This window comes from Balaenoptera acutorostrata, chromosome 8 (genome assembly GCF_949987535.1).
Source record: "Balaenoptera acutorostrata chromosome 8, mBalAcu1.1, whole genome shotgun sequence".
NCBI lineage: Eukaryota > Metazoa > Chordata > Mammalia > Artiodactyla > Balaenopteridae > Balaenoptera > Balaenoptera acutorostrata.
In genome coordinates this window covers 96,510,987-96,517,005 of record NC_080071.1, presented here as the reverse complement: position 1 = coordinate 96,517,005, position 6,019 = coordinate 96,510,987, and the positions used below count along the sequence as shown (strand labels likewise).

Here is a 6,019-nt window from a genome sequence, read left to right as displayed (position 1 = left end):
TTGGAGAGCCCAGGTGAGAACACTCCCCAGCCATCCCGGGATCCCTGGAAACCACTCTGGGCCATTCACCTCTTACCTTTCTTAGCCGAGTCAGGAGGAGGTTTGGGCGGCCCCTGAAGGAACTGTTCTTCAGAAAACGCAGGGCTGGATTCAGGGCTGGGGGAGGGCGGGGGGATGCCCGGGGTTGGGCCCTCGGACACTATTAAATGCCAGGAGACTCGGCATCCCGGCTTCCACCCACCCGGCTGCTCCCGGGGGCTCCTGGGCCCCGGGCTGTGGCGAGCGTGCGCCCCCTGCCGGCCAGCCAGGCGTCTGCGAGAAACATTGCCAGCGCGGGTCCTGCAGGCGCCAAGCACCAGCCACCTTGAGCACAGTCCCTGGCATGAGCGCGGGCTCTGGAACTAGCCCCCTGAAGCGCTCCCACAGGGCTCTGAGCACCTGAGGGATGCTTGGATTCACATCCCTGGGGTAGGGAACTGTCTTGATTAGAGCAGGATCTCTCGGACACTGGTGGAAATGTAAATGTGCATACATATCAAGAACCTTCAAAATGTTTTAAATACTAATTAATTAATTTATTTGGTTGTACCGGGTCTTAGTTGCGGCTCACTGGCTCCTTAGTTGTGGCATGCGAACTCTTAGTTGCGGCATGCACGTGGGATCCAGTTCCCTCAGCAGGGATTGAACCCTGGCCCCCTGCATTGGGAGCGTGAGTCTTAACCACTGCACCACCAGGTTCTTCAAGTCCCAAGAACCTTCAATTTTTGATCCAGCCTCACCTCCTCCAGGAAGCCTTCCATGACCACATACCCCCAACACCCCAGTGTAATCTATGCCCCTTTTCCCTGTAGCGTATTTGCTTGTCTCTGACCCAGATCAAGAAAAGTAAATTTATTTTGCTCTGTTTTTGAACTCCAATTTCACCAAGTATTTGTGGTAACTTGATTTCAATCATTTCAGGGTTTCTGTCTGTCCTCTCCTTGGGATTACGTCCTCGAGGCAGGTAGAAGAGGGAGTGCTCATGAAGCCAAGACAGGTGGTGTGCGGCCACCAGGCCGCCTCGCAGTCATCTGTCCTTGCAGGCAGCACCCAGGGAGTCCCCACCGCGAGGGCCCACGTTCCCGCTAGCGGACTCCTTCGCTGGTTACCCCTGGATTCCCGGGAATCCGTCTGTGGCCCCAGCACTTCACAGGGGCACCCGGTTTTCTGAAAGGACAGCGAAGGAAAAGAAAAAGCTCAGCTCTTTTCAACTTCTTCCCTCCCCACACCCAGTGCCTCGCAGGTTGATGAGGGCCAGGTCCACTCTGCTCTCACATCCCACCGCCCCACCTGGTCCTGCCACACCCCAGGGCCCAAGGTCCGCCTCTCACCTCCGCTCCAGTTCCTCCCGAAGGGAATCAGCTCTCACTCCCTGGTGGTTTCCTCCCAGATCTTTCGTCCGCTCCCAGTGACTCTCTTCCCCTAACGGTCTGGGAGGAAGCGACTGCTTTTATTCTGCTCTGTATTTCTGGCTGTCTTTCCAGAGGGCCGGGGCACAGTGGCTAAATGGGGAGAAGAACGGAAGGAGAGTAAAGGAGGGGGTGGAAGAGGAAGGCTCTCTGTTTGCTAAGGCCTGCCCCCCCACGTCCCTGCCCTCGGGCTGGCCTTGCCCGTCCTCACCCCTCCTGTGGGGGTCGGGGCTGCAGAGGGGACTTGCCCTCTTAGAGCTCTGAGCTGCGGGGGCCATGCCTGCTGTCAGGAGCCATCTTCAGACGACCAGGAAGAGCAAGGAGTGAATCCACTCATGAAAGAGAGAGACCGAGATGGTGAGCGGCAGAGAGAAAAGCACAGGGAGAGAGATCTGCCGGGAGCTGGGGCCCTACGTTCGGTGAGACCTTGAACATGTGCTTCAGTCTCGCGTGGAGCCAGGTCTGACCACTTGAGGCAGGAGGTAAACGGGCCCCCCCAGGGTAAGCAATTGGAGATTCGTTCCCTGTGGACCGATACTCCAAGACGAGAAAAGCAGGACAATCGAGAGAGGAGGCTGGGCCCTGCCCCGAGAGAAGATAAGAGACCACATATTTCTCATTCTGGAAGTCAAGGAGACATTCCCGGCTAGGAAGCTCCTTGGAGGTCAAAAAGGGAGGGGCACCGCCCCGCAGTAGGTGACGGCAACTCCCCACAGGCCTCTGCGGTGGAATCCACCTTGGCTGAGACATGTGCACGCACAGGGCAGGACCCCGAGATAAACAAATACGGACACGGAGGCAGGCAGAGCGAGATGACTGGCCAGAGGAAACCCAGAAGAAATGCCCCATAAAAGTGATTCCAACCACCACGAGGGCGCGACTCTCTCTCTGAGCCCACGTGTGTGTCTATCCACACGTACTGTACTCTTCTCTTCTCCTAATAAACACTTTCCTTGTTTCTCTACCTTCCGCTTTTGTGGCAATTCTTTTCCACAAAGCCGGAGGGCCAGGGCCTCGTCACTGACCACTGGTCCAGCGGCTTGCATTCGGTGCTCTCACCTCCACGACCCGACCTCAATCTCTGGCTGCGAACCGAAACCCTGCTTCAAGCCGCTGCAGGCCGAGGCCAGCCAAGATCACACTGAGTCCGGGAGGGGAGCCAGAAGAAATTCTGGTCTTTGCAGCTGACGTTGCCCCAAGAGCCGTGGCCCCACGGCGGGTGTGACGAGGGCCGGCATGTAACCTCCGAGAAGTCTCGTTTCCTCATCCGCAAAGCAAAGATCAGAATTTCCGCATCGTGTGTTGCTGTGAGGATAAGTGAGCACAGATGACCAGGGGCCACAGGCTACTTGCTGGCAGATGCAGATGTGCATGCCCGCCAGGTGGACACGCCTGGTTTGAGTGTCTGGGGACGCCTCGGCCAGCGCCGCGGGACCCCCAGGCTCCCAGCCCAGCACAAGGAAACTGCAGACTCAGGGATGCGTCGCCTCGGAAGCCCGCAGACTCCTGCACGGCCCCCTCTTGTCCCCGCCCTCCTTCCACGGCCTGTGTCCCCATCTCCCGGTTCCGTCCACCCTGAGGTCCGGTCACCAGAACCAGCGAGCCAACAGCCAGCTTCTTTTCCCTGCTGTTCAACCAGAATTTCTAGAGATTGTCTCCTGCAGCGGCAGCAACGCCGGGTGCTTGCGTACAAGGGGATGAAACGAGCACCTCAGGAGAAGGAGAGAGACCGGGAGGCCGCCCGCAGAGGAGCCCCCAGGCTGGCAGGAAGGGGAGGGGCTGCAGCACACAGACGGGGACGGAGAGCAGGCCTGAAGGCTGCAGAGGAACGCCTGCAGGTGAGGAAGACAGCCCGGGGTTACATGGAGCTGGGTGACCAAGGCAGGCGGCGGACAGAGCAGGGGCAGAAACCCTCCATCCCTCCAAACCTGTGGTCTCCCTGGTTTGCGGCAGTTCCGTTCAAGGGCAAGCTGGGTGAGACGGGCACCCCTGGGGGCCGCGTCTTTGGATGTCCCCAAGGTGGGCCGGGCGCTCAGCACCAGCCTGCAGGTGGCCGCTTCAGGCCACAGGCAACCGTGAGTTTTGTCCAGGCAGGCTGCTTCCCTGGCCACAGAGACAGCTGATTCCAACCGCAGAGCGAAGAGAAACGAAGGCGCCCCAGGGAGGCTGAGCTCCCCTTCCCCCTCGGCTCTTGTGTCACGTCCTGCCCCTGCCGCTACCCCAGATGTGCCAGGCTCGCTCCCGCCCCAGGGCCTTGGCCCTGCCCTTCCCTCTGCCGGGGATGCCCCCCACCCCCCGTGTCCACTTGGCTCCCTCACTCCGTTCAGCTCTGCCCCAAGGTCCCCTCCTCCGTGTGGGCCTCTCTCGGCCACTCTTGTCCCCCGAGCCAGCATCTCTGCCTCCTTGTCCCACAGCAGCCCTGAGTGTTGTCTCACGTGCTCCACGATGACTTATTGTTTACTGTCTGTGTCCCTCACGGGAATATAAAGGCAGGGATGTTTCTCCATCGCCATGGTTGCAGGGCCTAGAACACAGCCTGGTGCATAGTCAGGGATCGAGAATTGTGTGCTGATGGATGGAGGGTCAGGCTGCCCCTGTGGTCACCGTGAGGCGGGTGACAATACTGGCAACTGACGGTTCCCCGGGTCAGTCCTGGGACATACAGGGCTCTCAGCAACAAACTCGGCCGCTGTCCACCCAGCCCCAGCTCCCAGGGCACAGCCCCTCGGGTCAGATCTCGCCTCTGGGCCCTGGGATTTCCAGACACGCCCCATCCAGGCTGCCTGCCTCCTCGGCTGGGCCCTGGGGGGTGCTCTGTGGACCTGGGGGTGAGGTGGTGCAGGCCTGAGCCAGCCCTCAGGCTCAGGGCGCCCGTGCACGTCTCGTCTGGCAAGTCCTGCGGTCCTAGGTCCCGGGCCAGGCTGGGGCACCGTGAGAAGGGTGCGGTGGCAGAGCTCCCACCCCCATAAACCAGGGCGATGAAGCTCCGCCAGGTCCGAGGCTGGCTGGGGACTCAAAACAGGCTGCGTGGCCCAAGGCCACTGCCCCTTCTGTTACACCTCACGTGAGCCCTGCAGAACCACTCTCTTCTCGGGTAAACAGGCTGACTGTGTACAACTCACGCATGAGTGTGTGACGTTTCAGAACACGTGAAAGCGTTTGCAAGCTGATGACCGCATCTTACGAACCTGGACTCTTCCCCAGAGCCACGCACTGCGACGGTACCCAGGGGTACTCAGTAAATGCTTTGGGGTGCGGTGGCCCTCAGGCCCACAGGGGGTCCTCCCCTCGTGGGGCTTCGTCCGGCCTCTCCGCTCTCGCCCACCCCCCGCTCCCACCTAGAGCCTGCCGGGTGCTCAGCCAGGTGGCCGAGAGGCAGGAGGCGCGCCCCGCCCGCCAGGCGCCGGGTGTTCACAGCCCAGTTGGGACAGACTGACAAGGGACCAGACGGGGTGCGGTGTGAAGAGTGCGGTGGGACGTGCCAGGCTGCCATGGGAACGGGGCGGGGGTGGTGCTCGAACCGCGAGCAGGAAGACAGCCCCTGAAGTCTGCTTTCAGCGTTTCAGAGCCGGGTGTGAAGGGGTGGGGGGGCACCCGGCCGGTTCTGTTCGCATTCCAGGGCTGTCACCTTAGTTGAGCTTACGCTCTTCCAATGGGAAAAAAAGAAGAAAGACACAAAGACCTTCTCACACACCCATAAACGAGGCATTTCTAGTGGCTCTGTCTTGCACAATCATTTCTCGACGTTTGTTTTCAGAAAGGCTCTGCGGCATCGGCTGACACCAGGCTGTGAGGGTCCGAGCGGCAAGAATTTACAGGATTTGCAGGGCTGCTTCCGGTCAGCAGAAGCCTCACCTCCTACTCATGAGCCCCCCACACCCCCAGTGACGTGAACTGTCTAAGCCGAGAGAGTGTGACTCTTGTAGTCGGGCTCTTCCGTGTGGTCTAGCGGCAGGAAGGAGGACCTAATTCAGGGGTAAGAGGTAACCCCCAAATCTGGGCTGTAAAGCCACACGGGTTGGGTAAAGGGGGGATGGAGACCCCTGGCTGTCAGACGCTTTCCCAGTGAAGCGACCCCTCATGGCCTCAAAGGGGGAGGGAGCAGGTGGGGACAGCACCTTGGCCACAGCGTTACACAAATGCACACAGCACAACCCACTCCCAGCAGTGACGGGTGTGTGAGCTCATCTTGTGCTGGAGAGACGCCCTGCGTGTGTCCATCAGCGGTGAGGTCTACGCCAGCAATTTGAGTTCACTAACGATGTTATCACACTGCAGACAACAGCAACTGTCCTCATCTGACTCTGGCTGCTCGGTGTTCAGTGAGCACAGGATTGAGGTCAGAGGAGACGAGCAAGGGAATGAGGTCCGGGACTGAGAGATCGCTCGCAAGCTTGGCAAGGGAACCCGGTTTCAGGGGGACTGGTGGGAGACCTCAGGCCAGCGTCATGTCCCCAGAGGACACAGCAGTGACCCGGCGACTGACATGCTCCAGTCGGGGCTCCTGGGTGCCCCCCGTGCTACCGCTCCAAATCTGTTCACCACGGATGTCCCAGGAGGGGTTGGGGCTC

General features: G+C 60.1%; 1 protein-coding gene across 4 annotated transcripts in view; it reads right to left on the bottom strand.

Moving 5' to 3' along the window:
• Window positions 1-291: 291 nt before the first annotated feature.
• TMEM177 (transmembrane protein 177) overlaps window positions 292-6,019 on the bottom strand; it is a 20,686-nt gene continuing 14,958 nt past the window's right edge. For 3 of the 4 annotated variants that reach the window (XR_009009100.1, XR_009009098.1, XR_009009099.1), the window contains exons 3-4: window positions 1,371-1,541; window positions 293-1,206 (exon numbers count right to left, since the gene is read on the bottom strand). The gene's annotated coding sequence lies outside the window, so the exon portion shown is untranslated. Of the gene's footprint in view, window positions 1,207-1,370; window positions 1,542-6,019 lie in introns of all 4 variants that reach the window. The other variant, XR_009009101.1, reaches the window with a different exon arrangement.